At 43.0% G+C, this 25,140-nt stretch overlaps 1 protein-coding gene across 3 annotated transcripts in view; it reads left to right on the top strand.

The window, feature by feature from the left end:
* The first annotated feature begins 5,254 nt into the window (after positions 1-5,254).
* HTR4 (5-hydroxytryptamine receptor 4) overlaps positions 5,255-25,140 on the top strand; it is a 511,510-nt gene continuing 491,624 nt past the window's right edge. For all 3 annotated transcript variants that reach the window (XM_056574737.1, XM_056574738.1, XM_056574739.1), the window contains exon 1: positions 5,255-5,392. The gene's annotated coding sequence lies outside the window, so the exon portion shown is untranslated. The remainder of the gene's footprint in view (positions 5,393-25,140) is intronic.

The raw sequence follows: 25,140 nt of genomic DNA, 5'->3' as shown, positions 1-25,140 counted from the left end.
CTATGCCTATGCACAGCACTAAACAGTATTAGCAGTCAAAAGGTTGCAATAAATAGACCCCTGTTGGGACTTAAAAACCCACGTTTTCCCTTTTACAAAAAAAATTATTTAAAAAAAAGTATATATTTTTGGTATTGCTATGTGTGGAAATATCCGAACTATTAAAATATAATGTTAATGATTCTATACGAGGAACTGCGTAAATGTAAGGGAATGTTTACCAACCGAACATTAAGATAACCTTAACCACTTAAGGGGTTAAAGGGTTAAATTATTTTGGAACCCTGATCTCACCCTGTCAATACACCATTAGAGCTATTGCACATCAAAATCAGTTGAGCCCAGCCTGTCCTAAAGTGGCTCTGGGTATAAAATAAAACTGGCATCAAAGTGAGCAGATGCCTATATGAATTAGTCATTGATTCTTTCAAAGAGTTAAATGACTTTAGGCCACTAACTTTTCACTGCTAACATACAAATAGGGAAGAAGCACAGTAAGGGGTTAGCCGGGAATAGAAAAAAATGAAATTCACCCCCCCCCCCCCCCCCCAAAACAGCACCATGTCTGTCCTCAGGTTATGTGTGGTATTACAACTTGTCCAGAGAAAACAAGCTAGTGTAGTAGCCCTTGGGGGGGTGTATGGTAGTTGGGGTGTTGTTTCGGTAGATGAGGGGTTAAGGTTAACCCTATAGTTTGTGATGTCAGGCTGAGGGCTAGTATGCTGAGGTAATCGTCTGGCCTATCGCCACCCTTCCCAGTAACAATAGGTGCATGCATAAAATGACTGAAGGTCCACAAGGTAGTTGAACTTGAACTTGGATAACTTTACTTAAATGCTTGCAGTACATCCAATGAACAGTAACAGTCTCAGGAATACAGTCTCTATATAGTTCAATGACTGACAGTTGTTGCGGACCTTGACTTCTGATATAGTCTGAGAATTTTGGGTAATTTGCGAAGATCCGTCCGGATTTAAGGGATAGATAAGGTCCGGTGATCTTGCAGAGTGCTTAGGGATTGATACACTCACGATTCTAAATAGATAAGCCGTTGCCGCAAGGCTCGGGCCTAACTCACTGCGGAAGACAGCTGCGCAGATCCTGCTCGTTTGACTTCCCGGGAACAAGAGAGAGAATAATGGCCGCCGCTCCCTTATATGGGCAGGGGCAGGTACGTTTTGGATTGGTCCGAGTAACTTTCACTCGCTGTTACAGGGAGTGATGGACGAAATACGTCACAGGGACCTCCAAAGGTCCTTAAGCATAAAAACCATAGAGTTTACCTGATCACGTGACCTGCAGGTCCTGCCACACTCCGTACAGGTAAATAACCATTTATATACATTTGTACAATTATATTTATATAAATCCTAAATAACTGCTAGATAAGTAATACCTAGATGAGAGGTGACAAGGGGTGGACTAGATAAGAAGAACCCCGACGTCCTAGGGACTCTGGCTATGGGGACTTCTACAAAGGTACCGTATAGGATGCGGGACCGGGACACCACACTAGCAACTATAATGATGCACACCAAGAATAAAAATATAAATATGAATGCACAAATATCTTTATTGTTTACATGTATTGGCCCTCATTTACTATTCTAAACCCGACCTCTTTTGTCGGGTTTTTTTGTCGCATCTTTGTCTGCGCCATGTCGCAGACATCGTGCGCCAGTCTGCGACACTATGCGACATTTCTTCCCGACAGACCCGATGTGGATTCTCCCAAACCCAAAAAAGGGGCGTAACCTGACATTTCTGAGCTTTCCCACGTATTTATTAAGGTTTCCAACCCGAATTTGTTGAATTGTTGTGGATTTTTTCCCGACAGCTCAGAGGAGTTGGAAACCAAAACCAACAAAACCCACGTGCGACAAACAGGATGCGACATAATAATAAATACCAGGGGAAAAAAGCAGTCGGGTAAGGAAGCAACATAGACTTACAACCTGATTTTCTTAGTAAATGAGGGCCATTGACTACCAAAAAAGGAGAGCATACAAAGGATTAAAAACATTTAAAAACCATAATGTTCCGGCGGAGGAGTGTAATCCCTCTACGCCACCCCCAACACACAAGGGGAAACAAATAACCCCTGAAGGAGAATGGAGGCAGTCCCAACTACCAATTTACCAATTCACAATATCAATGATATTGTGAATTGGTAGTTGGGACTGCCTCCATTCTCCTTCAGGGGTTATTTGTTTCCCCTTGTGTGTTGGGGGTGGCGTAGAGGGATTACACTCCTCCGCCGGTACATTATGGTTTTTAAATGTTTTTAATCCTTTGTATGCTCTCCTTTTTTGGTAGTCATTATATGTAAACAATAAAGATATTTGTGCATTCATATTTATATTTTTATTCTTGGTGTGCATCATTATAGTTGCGAGTTTGTTTTCTCTAGTTATTTTGGGTCATGTTATAGCAACTGTTTGCACCCAGTGAATGTATGCGGTGTCAGGTGGTGCCCGTCTTTGTATTTATATCCTTGGTATTACAACCTGGCTCCATTTACTTTAATTAAACTGAGCTGCAATAACACACATCACCTGATGACAGGAGTGGTGCTGTTTTTAGAAACAAATTAGCTCTGTTTTTCTTGTTCTGGATAACCCCTTTAAGCCTGGCTCTAAAATGACTGCACATAATAAGCAGTAAAGTAAAAATTATCCATCTGCCCATTTTGATGCCAGCTTTGTCCAGGAACACTTTAGGCCAGACTAAGCTGAATGAATTATCAGGCCCGTCGCTACTGGACAAGCAAACTAATCAATTGCTTGGGGTCCTGAGCTGGTGTGGGACCCCGAGCAGAGCAGGTGCTTGTCTTGCCTGGCGGTCCTCCTGCCCCCATCCCGGTTCGGCAGCTCGCCCTGTCGGCCGGCTGGGCCAGCAGTGCGAGAGCCTGGAGCGGGATGGGAGGCAGACACTAAAGCCTCTCCTGTCCTATAGCATGGTGGAGCGGGAGCTGTCAGCTGTCCCACTCCACCATTCCCTCACCTTTCCCTTACGCTGCTCCGTTCACCGATGTCAGCCGTGGGGGACGCCATCCACTGCAGGCCAGCGCGATTACGTCACACCATCGCGCTGGCGCCCGGAGATCACCTCCCCGCGGCTCACACTGCAAGAACGGGGCAGCGTGTGAGAAAGGTGAGAGCTGCTTGGGCGCAATGGTACAGGGGAATTACTAAAACGAGGGGGGGGGGGGCAGGGGCCCAGGACATGGGGCATTATAAGTGAGGGGCACATGTCAGGGGGAATTATATGTGAGAGGCACATGACAGGGGGGCATTATAAGTCAGGGGCACATGTCAGGGGGGTATTATATGTGAGGGGCACATGACAGGGGGGCATTATATGGGCACATGACAGGAGGGGGCCATGTCTATTTTGCTTGGGGCCCCCAAATTCCTTCAAACGGCCCTGTGAATGATGCTGCTGTCATCTCTCTCTGTGTGCTGACAGTGTGAGATCATTGTCTCAAATCAATTTAACCCTTTGAAAACACCAATTAGTTATTAAAACCAGTAAAACAGTTGGTCATCTGCCCAGTTTGATGTCATTTTTTTTATGTCTACATACTGCAGAGCATCCCTCTCTATGTGATGGTGGGGTTGGATCAGTGGGTCAAAGTCAGTTAACCCTTTGAAAATACCAATAATGTAATCAGACAAGTAAAACTTGCCTGTCTGCCATTTTAGTGCCAGTCTCTATGCCCAGAACTAATGAAGTTGTTTAGCCTGTTGCAATCAACCCTTTCAACACACTACTTAGTTGTTCCAGTAAGAAACAAAAATGCCTGTTTGCCTATTTTAATGCCCAGTTAATTTAACCCAGAAACACTGTTGGTCTGACTGATTACAAAATGCTACACTCCTTATGTATTGGCAGTATGAGAACCCTTTAAAGGGGTACTCTGGTGGAAAACTTTTTTTTTTTAATCAACTGGTGCCAGAAAGTTAAACAGATTTTTAAATTACTTCTATTAAAAAATCTTAATCCTTCCAGTACTTATTAGCAGCTGAATACTACAGAGGGAATGGTTTTCTTTTTTGGAACACAGTGCTCTCTGCTGACATCTTCACCACAGTGCTCTCTGCTGACATCTCTGTCCATTTTAGGAACTGTCTGGAGCAGCATATGTTTTCTATGGGGATTTTCTCCTACTCTGGACAGTTCTTAAAATGGACAGAGATGTCAGCAGAGAGCACTGTGGTCATGATGTCAGCAGAGAGCACTGTGCTCGTGTTGTCAGCAGAGAGCTCTGTGGTCATGATGTCAGCAGAGAGGTCTGTGTTCCAAAAAGAAAATAATTTCCTCTGTAGTATCCAGCAGCTAATAAGTACTGGAAGGATTAAGATTTTTTTTAATAGAAGTAATTTACAAATCTGTTTAAACTTCTGGCACCAGTTGATTAAAAAAAATATAAAGTTTTCTACCGGAGTACCCCTTTAACCCTTTAAAACACTTTGTTATGTTTTCAAAATCAGTAAGGTGTCTGTATGCCCACTTTGATGCCAGTTTTTATACCCAGAACCATTCCTAGCCAGACTGGGCTCAATTCATTCTGATGTGCTATATTCTTAATTGTGTGACTTCACGGCATAACATCATTTAACCCTTTACAAACACCAGTCAATTATTCAACTAAGCAAAAAAATGCTCTTCTGCCCATTTTAATGCCAATTTTTATGCCCAGAACCACTTTGGACAAGGCTGGTCTCCACCGAATTTGATGCAAGACTTGGCATTGTTGTCAGATCAGTGTCCCGGCATTAAATATCCTTTCTATTCACTATTATTTGCCCACTTTGATGCCCATTTTCATGCCAGCTGTGTGTGTTTCTAGGCCATTTTTAACTGTATTCTCCTCAAGAAGAGTCATTTTATTGTAAATGTAATTTATTATTAGAATAGCATTCTCCTTTTTAAGAAACCTGTGGAAATGAAAATACATTTGCTGGGAATAAGAAACTGGAGGAGAAGAGACGAACTTCAGCCCTGAAGAAGAAACTGGACGAATAAGAAAGCAAGCTGAGCATCGTCTCGTGCACTGCTGTGCTGTGATTGGCCGAGGCGGTGAATGAATGTGTATACAAGGCGGCAGTGGAGGTTCAGTCAGCTGCCTGTGCTCTAGTCTCTGCTCTAGTCTCTGCTCTAGTCTCTGCTCAGCTCCAGGTACTCTGCGCTGGGAACTTCCCGAGGAGGCAGTGCGGCAGGGGTAATGTGGACTTCTTGGAATGAGGAGATAGCAAGGGGTTAAAGCAGGGAGGAAAGCGAACGGACATGTCCAGTCACACGAGTGTCTTCTCCTGAGGGAAGGATGAGGACTGCCATGAGCCAGTGGTAACATGCATTTGGGACTCTTCTCTGCACCCTCACTGCAATGGTAAGACTGCATTATTATACGCTTCTTACTGGTGCTGCATTCACGTGCTGCCTTACAACAGTGTTTCCCAACCAGGCTGCCTCCAGCTGTTGCAAAACTACAACTCCCAGCATGCCCGGACAGCCATAGGCTGTCCGGGCATGCTGGGAGTTGTAGTTTTGTAACAGACTAGGCACGCTGGTTAGGAAACCCTGCTAATGTTGGGAGTTGTGCTAGGGCATGCTGGGAGATGTAGTTTTGCAACAGCTGGAGGCACCCTGGTTGGGAAACACTGCTGATATTGGGAGTTGTACTAGGGCATGCTGGGAGATGTAGTTATACAACAGCTGGAGGCACCCTGGTTGGGAAACACTGCTGATATTGGAAGTTGTGCTAGGGCATGCTGGGAGATGTAGTTTTGCAACAGCTGGAGGCACCCTGGTTGGGAAACACTGCTGATATTGGGAGTTGTATTAGGGCATGCTGGGAGATGTAGTTCTACAACAGCTGGAGGCACCCTGGTTGGGAAACACTGCTGATATTGGGAGTTGTGCTAGGGCATGCTGGGAGATGTAGTTCTACAACAGCTGGAGACAGCCTGGTTGGGAAACACTGCTAATATTGGGAGCTGTACTAAGGCATGATGGGAGATGTAGTTTTGCAACAGCTGGAGGCACCCTGGTTGGGAAACACTGCTAATATTGGGAGTTGTACATGGGCATGCTGGGAGATGTAGTTTTGCAACAGCTGGAGGCACCCTTGTTGGGAAATACTGCTAATATTTGGAGTTGTACTTTGGCATGCTGGGAGATGTAGTTCTACAACAGCTGGAGGCACCCTGGTTGGGAAACACTGCTGATATTGGGAGTTGTACTAGGGCATGCTGGGAGATGTAGTTCTACAACAGCTGGAGCACCCTGGTTGGGAAACACTGCTAATGTTTGGAGTTGTGCTAGGGCATGCTGGGAGATGTAGTTTTGCAACAGCTGGAGGCACCCTGGTTGGGAAACACTGCTAATATTGGGAACTGTACTAAGGCATGATGGAAGATGTAGTTTTGCTACAGCCAAAGGCTATCCGAGCATGCTGGGAGTTGTAGTTTTGTAACAGACGAGGCACCCTGGTTAGGAAACACTGCTAATGTTGAGAGTTGCACTAAGGTATCCTGGGAGATGTAGTTTTGCAACAGCTGAAGACACCCTTGTTGGGAAATACTGCTAATGTTGGGAGTTGTGCTAGGGCATGCTGAGAGATGTAGTTCTACAACAGCTGGAGGCACCCTGGTTGGGAAACACTGATAATATTGGGAGTTATGCTAGGGCATGTTGGGAGATGTAGTTTTGCAACAGCTGGAGGCACCCTTGTTGGGAAATACTGCTAATATTGGGAGTTGTGCTACGGCATGCCGGGAGATGTAGTTTTGCAACAGCTGGAGGCACCCTGGTTGGGAAACACTGCTAATGTTGGGAGTTGTGCTAGGGCATGATGGTAGTTGTGGTTTTGCAACAGCTGGAGCACCCTGGTTGGGAAACACTGCTAATGTTGGGAGTTGTGCTAGGGCATGATGGTAGTTGTGGTTTTGCAACAGCTGGAGGCACCCTGGTTGGGAAACACTGCTAATATTGGGTTCAGAATTGCATACTTTCATGACATCTTATGGAATGTCAGGCGAGGTGCTGCTCTTACAGTTAATAGCGCTCCAAGGAAATGACAGATCCCAGTGAAGAATGAGTCCATCCGTGACTGCACTGCTGTGTGAACTGTGACATAGGATAAGAAGTCTTTTTCACTGCAGTCTATGAGGTCATTGGACTATGAGGTAATAAACTAAAACAAACATGGTGAGATGGCGTTCTCCATAGCTTTGTGTCTGCAGTCACCGGCATTTTGCTATATTCCAGAACACCTGATGTGTTACACACTGTATGAATGCACTGGAAAGCTTGGTGCTTGCATTGTACTGTATGGTGCAATATATATATATATATATATATATATATATATATATATATATATATATGGAATTAGCGGCCCCAGCATTACTTGTTATCAGCAAGGGGAGAGGTTAATGACAAGTAACGTCACATTTATTATTGATGTCCGTATCATAAAGTGAGTAGTACACAAGGAAAAGCAATGCACTGATTCCTGAGCCCCCCTTCGTACAAGCCCAGGCTATACAGTGACCCCCCCGACCTACGATGGCCCCGAAATACGATAATTTCAACATGTGATGGTCTCTCAGAGGCCATCGCATGTTGAATGCGGCATCAACATACGATGCTTTTTTTATGTCGGGGCCATCGCATAAACGGCTATCCGGCAGCACTGATTTTTTCAGCTGCCACCGGATGGCCGTTTACGGTGCCCCATGAGCTCCGGTGATGATCACTTACCTGTCCTCGGGGCTCCGGCGCGTCCTCTTCGGGATCCTCTTAATCGTCGATGCTCTCAATCTACGTCATTACGCCACTGCGCACGCCGTCCCGTCATCCAATAGGAGCGGCATGCATAGCGACGTGATGGCGACGACGGAGAGTGCAGATGCCGGGGAAGCAGAGGCCTTGCCGGAGCGTCGGGGACACCCCGGGGATTCGGCGATAGGGATGGACGGCAACATCCAGGGCAGCGTGACGAGCGGTGACGATCCGGAGCGGCGTGGACACATGAGTACAACTTCCTCTAACAGTGGTCTACAACCTGCGGACCTCCAGATGTTGCAAAACTACAACACCCAGCATGCCCGGACAGCCAACGGCTGTCCGGTCATGCTGGGTGTTGTAGTTTTGCAACATCTGGAGGTCCGCAGGTTGTAGACCACTGTCCTATACTTTACATTGCACAGATCCCTCAACATACGATGGTTTCAACAAACGATGGTCCGTTTGGAGCGGATTACCATCGTATGTTGAGGGACCACTGTACATGCCAATCTAGTAGCCTGCACATTTCCATCATACCGCCATATTGTTGTCAGAATTGTATATATTGTTATAAGATTATTGTTTGTTTGTTTTTTAAGAATCTCCCAACCCTCCACTGTCCCCCTCCCCATTCAATGTTAACTTAATTCCAGCGCGCAGCAAGTGATGAGCAGCTATATGAGATCTGAATATCTTTTGTTCCTTTGGCAACAGTTTTTTATTTATTAAAAAAGCTGAAACACAGTATAATTGACATGGGCAACAGCTCTGTGGGATGACTGACAATATAAATGTTTTATGGAAGTGCATTGTGATGGCAAACGATCCCCTCGTTGGGTATTTTCTAATTAAATTCCAGTTAAAGTATAATGGCTCCTGTAGGTAATACAGATAGAAGTTTGGTAAATATTTTCCAAGGATTCAGCGTCTGATGGTTACATGTATTAGAATTGAATGCGACTGCTAAAGATTCCGAGCAAAGGGAAGTTGTGTTTTTTTGTTTTTTGTTTTTTTCAGTGAACATTTTCTGTTTGGCATATTTGCTCCTGATTGAAAATCTTGAGAACTATGGTATCAGGTAGAAGCCATAGACCTTTCCAAAATCCCTCTTCTCTTCTTAAAGGAGTACTATGGTGCAGGACAATTTGTCCCCAATACAAAGGATAGGGGATAGGTGTCTGATCGCTGGGGGTCTGACCACTGGGACTGTCGACCCCCACATGAAGCAATGGTTAACATGCTTTCTCTATGTATCTCTATGGTAAAGCTGGACATACAAAAAAAGCTGCTCTTCCATAGAGATACCTGGAGGGGGGGTGTCGACCACCACTTTGTGCTGTGGTCGACACAGCTCTGTTCATGGGAAGAGCCAGGGCGCCGTGCAGGATATTGCGGGGGTTCCAGTGATCAGACAAGTAGACACTTATCCCCCTTCCTTTAGATAGGGGGTAAATTGTCCTGCACCACAGTACTCTTTTAAACCATGTTAAATCAGAGTAGGTCCCCAGTGGGTAGATAATTCTCATCATGAGGTAAAAGCCCCCAGTAGGTAGATAATTCCCCCTCATTAGGTATAAGTCCCCAGTAGGTAGATAATTCCCCTCCCTATTATGTAGAATCCCCCATTGTTTACATAACTCCCTTCCAATAAGGTTAATGCATTTAGTAGGTATATAATCCACCCCCATTAGTAAAAGCCTGTAGAAGGTAGGTAGATCCTCCTATTATGTAGATGCCTCCAGTAGGTTGGTTATCTCCCCAATTAAGTAGAAGCCTCCAGTAGGTTGGTAATCCCCCTATTAGATTAAATCCCCCAGTAGGAAGGTTACCCCCCTATTAGATAGAATCCCCCATAGGTAGGTAATTCCTTCCTATTTGGTAGAAGACCAAAGTAGGTAAGTTCCCCTCCATTAGGTAGATGCCCCCAGTAGGTAGGTAACCCCTTCCCATTAGGTAGTTGTTCCCAGCAGGTAGGTTATCCCCCTATTAGGTAGAAGCCCCCAGTAGGTAGGAAATCCCGTAAATTACATCACTGATGCCTGCTGGGGGGCAACTTCCACCCTCACCTTGTTGCAGCATTGTGATGACTAGAAGACCTCAAGCTCTGCATTTTAAGTCTGTGCAGTATTCAGTGAGGCTCTCCTTCAGCTGTCAGTCTGTGCAGCTTTCTGTGAGAATCTGTGGAGCAATACACAAGGATATTGGAGAGGCTCTTGTAAGACTAGTCACCAATAAAGACCTGAGCTGCCCAACTGACACCTATACCCACGGTGTTTGAAAAATAGGTTCAATATAATACATTTTATTAAACCAGTAGTTATTTATTGTATTTAAAATATCTATCTATCTATCTATCTATCTATCTATCTATCTATCTATATATATATAGATGTCCAAAAAAATGCAGCACTACTATACCACAGTAGACGGGTGCCAGTTCCTCAGGCTCGATCACAGCCAATTGATAACTTCAAAAAATGGTGCGGCACTCCAAATATCCAAAAAATAACTTATTTATTCCACATGCCAAACAGTGCGACGTTTCAGCCCCTCAATGGAGCTTTTTTCAAGCATGCTTGAAAAAAGCTCCATTGAGGGGCTGAAACGTCGCACTGTTTGACATGTGGAATAAATAAGTTATTTTTTGGATATTTGGAGTGCCGCACCATTTTTTGAAGATATATATATATATATATATATATATATATATAAAAAATAATATAATATAATATAATATATATATCTTCATGTGTGTCATCAGGATCACCACACTTGTAGTAAAAAATTGTGATAAAATGAAACAACAGCGCTGATAGTAGTGGGCTCTGACTTGGTGGACTGCAGCGCTTCCATGGCACACACGGATGATGCTCCCGGCTGCGTCCTCGTGTCTCTTCAGCGCGTCAGGTCGTTTGATTGACAGGTTGATGTCTGTGGAGTGTTCACTTTCTGTGCAGCTGTCAATAAAGCTGAGTGCAGAGAAGCACTTCCTGAGTTTGGACTCCTGCCAGACCTGGAGGAGACCCAACTCACTGTATTAATTGTGGCAGGGAACAGAACAGAGCCACCTAGTGGCTGTTTTATATATTACATTTTAAACATATTTCTGTTGATAATTTTAAAAGCAAGTGAATGGTAATGTGTCTGCTAATTACACAAGGAACACTATATTAAAAGTTTTATTTGGTGACAGGTATTCTTTAAGCCTCACCCAGAAAAAAATGACCTAGGAAGTTGTAACTTCCACACTATTCAACATATTACCCCAGGAACGCAATGCACTTGTGACATCTGTTCTGCAGTATCTTAAAGGACAAGTATCATGAAAAAAAACTTATCCCCTGATGTCCCTGAATGCGCTACCTCCCGGCGGGCCCCAGCGTTTTTAAAGTTAACGCGGGCCGCAGAAAGGTAACTTTTGGGACACAGGGATGTCCCGGTTTGCCCCACCTGACGAACTATGGTCGCGTGCCCACAGAGGGGGCTCAGTGTGTCACCTGTGGCACACGGGCCATAGGTTCGCCATCACTGGCTTAAACTTTATGTGATATTCCCAGATATGTAGCGATACTTTTAATAATTGTCCTCTGCACTGCAACATTTAACTTTTTTGGAGGTGCTGCCATGTTCATTTTGGACAGGAAAAATAAGGAGAAGATAAAATTCTAAGTAGTTGATTCTTGCACCATTGAATATAGACAAACTGGCCAGTACACCCTGTCTTTACAGCTGACTATTCATATTTTGGGGGGGTACGGTTTAATACTTGTCAGCACTCAATATTTTAGCAGTAAACTCAGTAAAACAAACTGCCAAAAATTCTTGAAGGGTCTGTTCACACCAGTATATTTTTGCAGCTGAATTTCAGCTACTTATTATATTATTAATTTACCAGCTGAATATAAGCATCCGAAAACCTGCAGCAAAATACACACGTGTGAACTCTGATACCCTAATCATTACTGTCTAAAATGTGTATCAAAAGAGGTTAGAAAACAGATCCACTGTTAGTTAAATAGCGCATCTGCAATATTTAGGCAGCATGGTTGATCTTCTGTTAAGCAGCTTACATAGCCGATCATAATTATCTCGGAGATGGCTCGCCAAGTATAGAGAACTCATTTTCCTGTCTGAGATGTCTTTAAAGAGGTGATTTATGACAACATTCTCGTTTCTCAGTGCATAAATTTGGGTCCATATCATCTAATTCTTGTGGCGGTCAGTATGAAGGAGATTTATCAAGCTCCGTAGTAGATTTTTTTTGCATAAAAAAAGTTGCACGTGCATGCTGCAACTATTTGATTTTTGCTTATTCCAAAGCACATTTCTGAAATCTGCTCATGTAGTAATTTTTTTTTTTTACTTAGCAGTGGTCATGTATTTATCAAATGCCATAGTCGCTATTTATGAAAAAAAGTTGCATCTCCATTTAAAAGTCGCAAATGTATCCCAGGTCCAACCTGCCTTACAGAAAGTGCATACATCTGCAGAAAAGGACATTAAAGGGGTTATCCAGGAAAAAAAAAATGTTTTAAATATATATCAACTGGCTCCAGAAAGTACTGCAGATTTGTAAATTACTTCTATTAAAAAAGCTTAATCCTTTCAGTACTTATGAGCTTCTGAAGTTAAGGTTGTTCTTTTCTGTCTGAATCTTCTCTGATGACACGTGTCTCGGGAAATGCCCAGTTCGGAAGAGGTTTGCTATGGGGATTTGTTTCTAAACTGGGCATTTCCCAAGACACGTGTCATCAGAGGGGATTTAGACAGAAAAGAACAACCTTAAATGAGCACTCTCATGAAGTAAAAAAATTGATATGTTGTAGTACTTAAGTACTACAACATATCTCTAATATACTTTAATTAAAAAAGGTGATTTTAAACCAGTTTAAAATCACTTTTAAATTCGGCCACTAGGGGTCGCCCTTAATTTTCCCTTACAAACTGCCCTTAGAGTGCTTTCCTCACCATCTACAGCATGTGTGAACTGCTCTCCATGCGTGCTCTCCCAGTTATCCACACTCCTGTCTGCTGTGTATAACCTCCCCCCATCCTTGCTGCTATCTGTACTATTTAGATAGTACTTTATTTTGCATTCAGGAAACAGTTGAATAATTTAACTTTTTTTTTGGTGCACATGTAATCATAGAGTCTTTAAGTAAAACCATAATCACACCTAAATATTAAGGATTTCTGATAATATATGCTGTAACATTGCAACCAAGTTATTGAAGCTACAAGTGGTAAGCCAGATTGTCAGCTATATTTCCTATTTATGCAGGAGCTACAAGTGGTAAGCCAGATTCTCAGCTATATTTCCTATTTATGCAGGAGCTACAAGTGGTAAGCCAGATTCTCAGCTATATTTCCTATTTGTGCAGTTTAAATAGCACTTCCTGTTTTGAGTTCTCGTTACACTTCTCTAATGATGTCCAGCTATATTGTTTTACTGCCCTCTGTTACTATTATATTGTGTGGTGTCCTCGGGGTGTGATGTGAGGTGTAAGGGGCAGATGGTGTTGCCCAGGGGTAGATGGTATGAACCCCTTTGTGTTCGTGACGCCTGGGCATGGTTTGCCTATGTAACCACCCGAAGGTAGCACCACTAGTCCTAGGTTATGCAGGGGCAAATAATAGTCCAAGGCCAGGTTAACCCCTTAAGGACTCAGGGTTTTTCAGTTTTTGCACTTTCGTTTTTTCCTCCTTACCTTTTAAAAATCATAACCCTTTCAATTTTCCACCTAAAAATCCGTATTATGGCTTATTTTTTGCATCACCAATTCTACTTTGCACTGACATTAGTCATTTTACCCAAAAATTCACGGCGAAACGGAAATAAAATCATTGTGCAACAAAATTGAAGAAAAAACGCCATTTTGTAACTTTTGGGTGCTTCCGTTTCTACGCAGTGCATATTTCTGTAAAAATGACACCTTATCATTATTCTGTAGGTCCATACGATTAAAATGATCCCCTACTTATATAGGTTGGATTTTGTCGTACTTCTGGAAAAAATCATAACTACATGCAGGAAAATGTATACGTTTAAAAATGTAATCTTCTGACCCCTATAACTTTTTTATTTTTCCACATACAGGGCAGTATCAGGTATCAGGATTTTTTGCGCCGTGATCTGAAGTTTTTATCGGTAGGATTTTTGTTTTGATCGAAATTTTTGATCACTTTTTATTCATTTTTTAATGGTATAAAAAGTGACCAAAATACGCTTTTTTGGACTTTGGAATTTTTTTGCGCGTACGCCATTGACCGTGCGGTTTAAGTAATGATATATTTTTATAGTTCGGACATTTACGCACGCGGCGATACCACATATGTTTATTTATTTATTTTTATTTACACTGTTTTATTTTTTTTATGTGAAAAGGGGAGTGATTCAAACTTTTAATAGGGAAGGGGTTAAATGACCTTTATTAACACTGTGGCCCACATTTATCATTGCAGTGCAAGTGAAGCATTTTTTTACACCTTTTTTTGTGTGCTGATAATGTGTAGGAACACCAAATTTATCAAAAGGTAAAAGAGCTTTGATAAATTTTGTGCAGGTCCACATTTTCTGAAATTTCTGTCTAAACATACACCAAAAAGCTATACCATGTCTGGGCTGGTGTAGTTTTAGAGACTTTTCAGTGGTTTTGCGCCTTTTTTTGCTCCTTTTTACAAAAAGGCGCAATGATAAATCCTTTCTATATAATGTGTATTGCCAAAATCAGTGGATTGCAACTCAAAATCAGCAGAAATGTGTAAACAAAAAGGGGCAAAAAAAGGCGCAAAAAACCCTGCTTGCGCCTTTTTTGCCCCTTTTTTAGACACAAAAAACAGTCTAAAGACAATGATAAATGTGGGCCTTTGTTTTTTACATTTTTTTTGCAGTGTTATAGGTCCCATAGGGACCTATAACACTGCACACACTGATCTCTCATGCTGATCACTGGCGTGTATTAACACGCCTGTGATCAGTGTTATCGGCGCTTGACTGCTCCTACCTGGATCTCAGGCACGGAGCAGTCATTCGTCGATCGGACACCGAGGAGGCGGGTAAGGGCCCTCCCGGTGTCCTGTAAGCTGTTTGGGACGCCATGATTTCACCGCGGCGGTCCCGAACAGCCCGACTGACTAGCTGGGATAGTTTCACTTTCACTTTAGAAGTGGCGGCCAGCTTTGACCGCCGCTTCTAAAGGGTTAATACCGCACATCGCTGCGATCGGCGATGTGTGGTAGTAGCCGCGGGTCCCGGCTGTTGATGAGCGCCGAGACCGATGCGATATGATGCGGGGTCGCAGTGCGACCCCGCTTCATATGGCGGGAGCCGGCGCAGGACGTAAATTGACAGATTTGACAGATGGTACAGTCTATACAGTTCAGCCAGGATCCCAGAGAGGTGACCAGTAACACAAGGGATCTCGTAGCTTGCTGGGACTTGCAGTGACTTGAGAGACTATAGATGCAGGCCACGCTGACCACAATTGACTTGACTGAAGATGATGACAGCAGATAAAGATGACTTGACTTACGGACTTGTGGCTGCAATTTAGGTTGAGGCCTCCAGATGTGCTGGACACTGACCCTGAGATGTCTGGACTGGACTTGACCTCAACAGAGAGCAAAACACAAGAGAGAGATTGTAGTACCTCCTCCTCTTATAAAGGGGGCTGAGCAAGGAGCCCATAGGCCAACTGCGGGTCACCTGGTGCTCTCTGGGTAACAAACATATGACTTAAACATGTGACAAACATTATCATGTGACTAACAATCATGTGACCCACTTCAAAGGTCTTTTGCACTTAATATACAACCTATTTGCATTATGGGGGAACACTGCAGGAGAGCCCTGAGGACGTACAGGGACTAAACCTGACAGAACAGTAGGAACATATCCCTCACTGGGATATGACAATTACATTTATCTTTAGTACAGCTTCATATTGTGGGGGATTTTTATTTTCTAATATACAAGACCAGTACAGAAAAGCATTTACCATAGTCATCATAAAACAGTACTTTACATTGTTTTAAATATTTACTATATTGCATATTTGAGCTCACTTTTAAAAGCTGATATAAATGGGGGGGGGTTATTTTCTGGCTGTGTGCTTTTGTAGTAAAAAATAAATAGAAGAGCAGGGGCTTCTGTGAAAGGCAGGAGTACCTGTTCCTGTATACTCACTGGGCAGTAAAACATAAGCTGTATGCCTCACCCATTAGTAAACATTCCTTGGTCTGGTGCAGAGTGCTGAGAGTGTCCACACCAGCGAATGTGGGAAAGCAGCAACACATACAGCATTGGGCAGCCCACCATATTTGCAAAGCACGCATACAGTGTACAGGAACAAGGGACTCATGGCTTTGCTCCTGTACTCCATTTATGACTCCTAAAAGAAACTTGAATTATGTCGAAACAGAAGAATTGTGGAAATTTGGAGCTAAATCAGTACTAAACAAATGGATTTGCTTATTTGTAATGGTGGGGTTTTATTTACATTTTTTTTAAAGGATGATTGTTGGTCTGACCATAAATAAAAAGGCAACAGAAAAAAATGTACCTAAATTGCAGAAAAAGAGCCATTTTACTGGTTACTGATACAAGGGCAGGTTAGGCACTTATTCCCATTATGATGCAAACTAGCCATAATTCTATATAAGGGGAGATTGCAAAGGTGCAAAATACTGATTAACAACCACACACAAGCCTTCTATTCATGAGGGAGGTAGCTGCTTAGTATTATAATTGCACACAGATAAGGCAATATACAGGGTGCCAGTAACATGATAACGTGTAGTGCACTATACTGGCTTACAACCTGTTAGTGATGCCCATACTATTCCATCAGGAGGCCTGCCCAGCATCTTCAATGTACACCCCACAAAGCACTGACATCCCGGGTTCCCCCAGCATCACAAAGCCAGACCACATCACAAAAAAAAATATATATATTCTGAATGCTGTGTGCATGCTGTGGGGGTCGGCCACGCCCCCCTGGTGATGTCACACCACACTCCCTCCCATAGACTTGCATTGAGTGTATGTATGTATATATATATATATATATATATATATATATATATATACTCAATGCAAGTCTACGGGAGGGAGTGTGGTGTGACATCACTGGGGGCATGGCCGACCCCCGCAGCACACACAGCATTCGGAACTAAATGTTCCAAATGCTGGCCAGTGAAGTACCCCTTTTAATATTGATGGCCATAGATAGACATAATTATGTTAGTAAAGAGTTGTAAAATACAGATAAAAAGAACTGAAAGAAATGTTGTAAAAGCATTTAAGAAGATAGGCTATGTTCCCACAAAGTATTTACAAAGTATTTACAGCCCTGTTATAGCTAAAAAAAAAATGGCCTAAAATACTGTGTGTTCACATGTTAAGATTTTCTGCAGCAGATTTTCTGCTATACATTTCATTATTGATTTAAAGGGGTACTTCGCCCCTAGACATCTTATCCCTTATCGTTTAGAATGCCGGCTGCGGGACCGGAGGCTCGTGACGTCACGGCCACGCCCCTCTAAGCAAGTCTGTGGGAGGGGGCATGATGTCATGAGGGGGCGTGGCTGACGTCAACGCCGCATCTTTCCAGTTGCTTATTTTCTGCTGTTTATTTTATCATTGATTTATCAGCAAAAAATAAGCAGCAGAAAAAAAGCTGTAGAAAATAAGCAGCTGAAAATCAGCAGCAAAATCCGCACAAAAATACGCAGCAAAATTGTGTGAACGAGCCCACTGGGTGCATTCAAGCTACAGATTTTCTGAGCAGAAATTCTGTGCAGCAGCCTTGCATTGTTTTTTATGGGATTCTGCTGCACTATGCACACTGCTGAATCTCCACAGCAGAAAATGTAAACACGGAAGTTCAAATTCTGGACTCCAAACATGTTTATTCTTTTGGCGGATATGCATTGCTGTCAATGATGACATTAATGATGCTGTCCGGCGGTCTTAGCATTGATGGAGCCATTTGGCAACTGCTGTGCACGGAATGTCTGCCCGGGATTTTTTCAGGTGGACATTTTGTAGTGGAATGCAATGGGTAGCAAATTCAGCTGCGGAAAATCTGCATCAAAATACACAGTAAAATATGTATATATGAGCATACCCATAAATCATATTCACACTGTGGAATGTCTGCCCAGTGTACATGGTGCTGTAGAATCCCATTTCCGCTCAAAAATCCCATAGTGTGCATGCACCATAAAACTGCATTTAAAGGGGTACTTCTCTGGCCAGTGGTCGGAACTAAATGTTCCGAACGCTGTTTTCACGCTTCGGGGGTCAGCCACGTACCTTGTGATGTCATAGCCATGCCCCCTCAATGCAAGTTTATAGAAGGGGACATGACGGCCATCACGCCCCCTCTCTTTGACTTGTATTGAGAAGGTGTGGCCATGATGTCACAAGGGGCGTGACCGACCCCTACAGCGGGAAAACCACGTTCGGAACATTTAGTTCCGAACGCTGGCCAGTGGAGTACCCTTTGAAACAGAACAGGTTATCATTCAAAGTGTAAAGAGAATTATTTCTGTTTACAGACAGAAGGTAGAGATCTTTAAACCATAGGGAAAGGAAATATAAAGTGTAATAAAAAAAAGTTGCTAATGTTTTCATTATCCAGCAAATACATTTAATTTAAATATATTAAAATTGAAATAAAATCGAATGTATTCCCAAGCGTGACCCATATGTGGCAATTTTTTTTTAGTTCTCTGATATTTATTTATTTATTGTTTTATCTTTTTCTTATGGTTTCTTAGAACATAAAATGTTGGGGGTCTCATGTATAACCATCTCACAGATAAATGCATAAAGAAGGAAGCGCTAATATGAGTTGCTCCTTTAATCTGCACTTTCTATTCAATATTATTTCATGTTAAAGGGGTACTCCACCCCTGGACATCTTATCCTCTGTTCCCAGCGGCGGGACCCCTGCCATCTCTCCTGCAGCACCCCCGTTTCTTAGCTGCACAGAGCGAGGATCGCTCTGTGGCTGATGACGGGCGATGCAGGGGACAGAGTAACGTGATGTCATGGCTCCGCCCCTCGAGATGTCACGCCCCCTCTCAATGCAAATCTATGGGAGGGGGCGTGATGGCCACGATACACCGTCCCCTGCATCGCCCATTATCAGCAACAGAGCGATTCTTGCTCTGTGCAGCTGAGAAACGGGGGTGCTGCAGGAGAGATCGTGAGGGTCCCCAGCGGCAGGACCCCTGCGATCAGACATAATATCCCCTATCCTTTGGGGATAAGATGTGTAGGGGTGGGGTACCCCTTTAAGAGAAAGCACTGCAATAGAATACTAGCACCTCCCTTCTCTAGCTTCCTGGCACCAATAAAATAAGGTGTCATCTCTTGACTTTCTGGTATTTAGCACATCCTGAGGATTCTTATTAACCTCTTCCCAGCAACTAGTCATGATACACACAAAATATGTTTTTTTTTTTTCTTCCGAATGTGTATTTTTTCCTTTTTAAATAAACACACACAAGATATTTTCCCTGGGATACATGAACTTGACAAGTTAGAATGTATTTGTGATATATGTCATTCACTTAGCTTATATTTAAAGAATCTCTACATGCCCCCTCCCCCTTCTCCCCTTTGTCACTTTATCATGGTGTAGTCTCCCACGCAGAGTCTATTATTTGGGTTCTTTTACTGATTTGTGGCTTTGCAGTAGTGTTGAAGCAATGTTAAGTGGTTTCAGCCTCCTGCATCCTTTCCTGTGGGAAGCACTCTCCGTTATATATACTATCATATTTCGTTAACGTTACAGAACATACTAGTGTCCTTTACAGAACAGAGAAGCATGGTTGGTTACACCTGGGTTATAGGTAATAAAGGTGACTTCCTTAAAAAGTGACCTACCGAGGCATAGTAATGTTTGTGTATTGACGTTCCTCATCATTCCTATCTAACCCCTTAGGTTTGCACATATCCAAGTATTTGATTTGGGAAGTGCTGGCATATGGCAGTGCCCAGATGCTGTCTCTGCAACAAGTACAAACAGTGTCTCACCAGTATTAGTATTACTCCCCAGTGTGCACTGCCCTAAATGCAGCGGTTCAGCTGGCAGGTGAGTTCATTTACAGTACACGCTGCATTGTGACACTTCATTTGTATCATTTTAGCAACAGTTCACACAGGATAAGGCAATTTTGTGCATTTCAGGTTTTAGCATTTCTTTTTAAGTTGTCATCATAATAAAAGCATTTAGCAGTGGGAGGTATCTGATACTGCACATGTACCTTGACAATAAAATTCCCTGAAGTTTCCCTGCAAATCTGTCGGCATGTTGTAATTTATGGTAGATTATACTTTGTGATTTAGACAACAAACAGAAATAAATCAGGCTGTAGACTGCTAACAGGAAAACAACACATGGTGGATTTAAAGGGGCTGCCCAGTGACAAATACATGATGAATACATTGCTACTTTCACTCCGAAATCCGCTAATGTTATGTATATGATGAAGCATGCAGTTTGGGCAAACAATGTATGCTTCCTTCATCGCTTAGTACCTAACATAGTTTGGACTCTGCCCGACCCAAACCAGTGTGTACAGATCCCAAGGACATAAGCAGTGATGTTGTAAATATTATCACTTATCACTCTACATTTGCTGTGCCTCACACTAAGTGCCTGGTCTAGCAAATGTGTATGGAGCCCCATGAGTTAAGCATTGCTTCCTCCTACATTGGGTTAAGCGCCTGTGCCTAGCCCAGTGAATGTTAACTGGGTAGCAAGGCTTTCTGGGGGATTTTTATCAAAACCTGTGCAAAAAAAAGTTGCCTAGTTGCTAGGGATCGACCGATTATCTTTTTGGCCGATAATCACGATGTTGGACATTATCAGTATCGGCAATTACCTTGCTGATATGCCGATAATGCCCCGCCCCCGGCCAGAGACGGCCGTCGCCGCCACTGCCCCATTGCCTCCCCCATCCTCTGCCCACATACCGCCACCGCCGCTGCCCCATTGCCTCTCCCCATCCTCTGCCCACATGCCGCTGCCCCATTGCCTCACCCCATCCTATGGCCACATGCCGCTGCCCCATCGCCTCCCCCCCATCCTCTGCCCACATACCGCCACCGCCCCATTTTCTCCCCCCATCCCCCGTGTTATAATTACCTGTTCCCGGGGTCCGCGATCCTTTGGCTCCTGCGCTGTTGCTTTGTGCTGTGCTGCATAATGAAGAGTGACGTCACCGTCAGTGCGCACAGTGACAGTGCAGGACGCTGACGGAGGCAGAAGTACCGCGGACACCCGGGCACAGGTAATTATAACACCAGGGATGGGGGAGGCGATGGGGCGGCGGCGGTATGTGGGCAGAGGATGGGGGGGGGGGTGATGGGGCAACTGTGGTGGTTAGACTCAGGACCCCAGGACAGGCGGGGGAGAGAGGCGGGCCGCTGCGGTTCATTGATTTACAGCGCCCATTTTAAATAATTGATCTGCAACACCTTCTGCCCCGCCGATGGGGGGGGGGGGGGGGGGTTGAAATACTTGTTATCGGCTATCGGCCTGAAAGGTGACAGATTATCAGTATCAGTATCGGACCTAAAAAATCGATATCGGTCGATCCCTACAGTAGTTGCCCATAGCAACCAATCAGAGTGCTTATTTTATTTTACAGAGGCCTTGTTAAATATGAAAGAAGCAATCTGATTGGTTGCTATGGGCAACTTTTCCTCTGGACAGGTTTTGATAAATCTCCCCCAAGAAAAATTACCAAAATGCAGGAAAAGCTGGGACCGTTTTTCAGGCGTTTTTGCTGGTGGACAAAAAAAAAACCTCAGTGGAATCCTGAAAAACAATAGAACAAAAGCCCAGCGTCCAGGATACACCACTATTCCTGTGAGGTGTAGAACAGGTCTACAAATAGAACTTTGTGGAGATTTAGACCATTGCACGAAATTTATCATGGGGCTTGCACAAGTTTGATAAATTTGGAGAAATTGCTCCAAATTTAGACCAAACAAAATGATCTACAAAAAACGTCTACCAACAACAACATTGATACATCTCCCCCATAGTGTATTCCTTGTAGCTTAGTTTAGAAGAGCAGGGGCTCTTGTCAATGCACAGGAGTCCCTACCCCTGCTAAATCGGAATTGACTGTTGAACCTAAATCAAATTCAAATGCTGATTCAAGCAAATCCTTCTAAAGTTTCAATGGGTTTGGTCATCTCTGAGTCACAGAACCTTGGTGCTTTACAGTACATCTTTTCTATGTTTTATATGTATTTTAAGGTTTACATAATGCATTGTTAAATAAAACCAAAGGTTGTATAGATTTGATCAAGCATTTTCTTTCCTTTTGAACATATTCCTCTAGTTCCTGCTGCATTTTTTTTTACCATGAATGCAGAAATACAGAGTATACACTGCCTACTCTGTCACTGTATTTACTACAGGAAGCCTGCTGCATGTCTCCTATAAGAATAAATGGTATTACAGCAGAGTCTCCTACGCTGAATACAGGAGCCTTGGTGACAGAATTCCAATAGTATACATGATCGGAAAATGGCTTTTATAAAACATGATGCAATGATATAATCTTATGTGCAAACTGGCAACTAAACTGTATAGCTGTGATCTGTTTGCTCTTTTCTTCACGAGGCTGCTGTAAGAAATGGGGAGCAGATTTATGTAAATGATGTCAAATGAATCTCCTTTTCTGCTCCATTTACTGTAGACAAGGCATATTTATGCTGTATATCCTAGTAGGGACAAGGTGATTCTAAAGGGGCTCTCTAGAAATAAAATGTTCAATGTTTAAAACTGCTAAGGGTGGCAGGAATTCATTAAAAAACAGGATAGGGATAAGTGTTTGATGGCAGGGGAGATCTAAGCGCTGAGACCCCCCACGATCTCCTGGCCAGCGACCCCGCTTTCTAGAAGGAGAACATTCTAAAGACACCACATGCTCCATTTATTTCTATGGGAGTGCTGGAGATGCCCAAGTACAGCACTTAGGGATCTTTGGTGCTCCCATAGAGAATGAATACAGATGGCAAGTTCTCCTGAAAGCTGGGGCATCGGGCTGCAGATAGCGGGGGGTCTCAGCGCTTAGATCTCCTCCTGCCATCAAACACTTATCCCCTATCCTGTGGATAGGGTGATAGGTTGTTCTTTTGCAGGACTACACCTTTAACCCCTTAAGGACCGGGGGTTTTTCCGTTTTTGCATTTTCGTTTTTTGCTCCTTGCCTTTAAAAAAACATAACTCTTTCAATTTTGCACCTAAAAATCCATATGATGGCTTATTTTTTGCGCCTCCAATTCTACTTTGTAATGACGTCAGTCATTTTGCCCAAAAATCTACGGTAAAACGGAAAAAAAAATCATTGTGCGACAAAATTGGGAAAAAAAGGCCGTTTTGTAACTTTTGGGGGCTTCCGTTTCTACGTAGTACATTTTTCGGTAAAAATGACACCTTATCTTTATTCTGTAGGTCCATACGATTAAAATGATACCCTACTTATATAGGTTTGATTTTGTCGGACTTCTGGAAAAAATCATAACTACATGCAGGAAAATTAATACGTTTAAAATTGTCATCTTCTGACCCCTATAACTTTTTTATTTTTCCGTGTATGGGGCGGTATGAGGGCTCATTTTTTGCGCCGTGATCTGAGGTTTTTAACGGTACCATTTTTGCATTGATAGGACTTATTGATCGACTGACTTTTTATTCATTTTTAAATGATATAAAAAGTGACCAAAAATGCACTATTTTGGACTTTGGAATTTTTTTTTTGCTCGCACGCCATTGACCGAGCGGTTTAATTAATGATATTTTTTATAATTCGGACATTTCTGCATGCAGTGATACCATATATTTTTATTTTTATTTACACTGTGTTTTTTTTTTTTTATTGGAAAAGGGGGGTGATTCAAACTTTTAATAGGGGAGGAGTTAAATGATCTTCATTCACTTTTTTTTTCACTTTTTTTTGCAGTGTTATAGGTCCCATAGGGACCTATAACACTGCACACACTGATCTTCATCATTGATCACTGGTTTCTCATAAGAAACCAGTGATCAACGATTCTCCCGCATGACTGTTCATGCCTGGATCTCAGGCACTGAGCAGTCATTCGGCGATCGGACAGCGAGGAGGCAGGTAGGGGCCCTCCCGCTGTCCTGTCAGCTGTTCGGGATGCCGCGATTAGCCGCGGCTATCCCGAACAGCCCGACTGAGCTAGCCGGCCACTTTCGGTTTCGCTTTTAGCCGCGCGGCTCAGCTCTGAGCGCGCGACTAAAGGGTTAATAACGCGCCGCGATCGGCGCTGCGCGCTATTAGAGGCGGGTCCCGGCTTCACTATGACGCCGGGCCCGCCGTGATATGACGCGGGGTTACTGTGTAACCCCGCGTTATATCAGGAGAGCAGGACCAAGGACGTACCGGTACGTCCTTGGTCCTTAACCCCTTAAGGACTCAGGGTTTTTCCGTTTTTGCACTTTCGTTTTTTTCCTCATTACCTTTTAAAAATCATAACCCTTTCAATTTTCCACCTAAAAATCCATATTATGGCTTATTTTTTGCGTCGCCAATTCTACTTTGCAGTGACATTAGTCATTTTACCCAAAAATGCACGGCGAAACGGAAAAAAAAATCATTGTGCGACAAAATCGAAAAAAAAACGCCATTTTGTAACTTTTGGGGGCTTTCGTTTCTACGCAGTGCATATTTCGGTAAAAATTACACCTTATCATTATTCTGTAGGTCCATACGGTTAAAATGATACCCTACTTATATAGGTTTGATTTTGTCGCACTTCTGGAAAAAATCATAACTACATGCAGGAAAATTTATACGTTTAAAAATGTCATCTTCTGACCCCTATAACTTTTTTATTTTTCCATGTATGGGGCGGTATGAGGACTCATTTTTTGCGCCGTGATCTGAAGTTTTTATCGGTATGATTTTTGTTTTGATCGGACTTTTTGATCACTTTTTATTCATTTTTTAATGATATAAAAAGTGACCAAAATACGCTTTTTTGGACTTTGGAATTTTTTTGCGCGTACGCCATTGACCGTACGGCTTAATTAATGATATATTTTTATAGTTCGGACATTTACGCACGCGGCGATACCACATATGTTTATTTTTTATTTTTTTTACACTGTTTTATTTTTTTTATGGGAAAAGGGGGGTGATTCAAACTTTTATTAGGGAAGGGGTTAAATGACCTTTATTAACACTTTTTTTTTACATTGTTTTTTGCAGTGTTATAGGTCCCATAGGGACCTATAACACTGCACACACTGATCTCTAATGCTGATCACTGGCGTGCATTAACACGCC

Source organism: Hyla sarda, chromosome 4 (assembly GCF_029499605.1).
Source record: "Hyla sarda isolate aHylSar1 chromosome 4, aHylSar1.hap1, whole genome shotgun sequence".
Lineage (NCBI taxonomy): Eukaryota > Metazoa > Chordata > Amphibia > Anura > Hylidae > Hyla > Hyla sarda.
The sequence above is the reverse complement of the archived record's forward strand: the minus strand, read 5'-3'. Positions and strand labels throughout refer to the sequence as shown.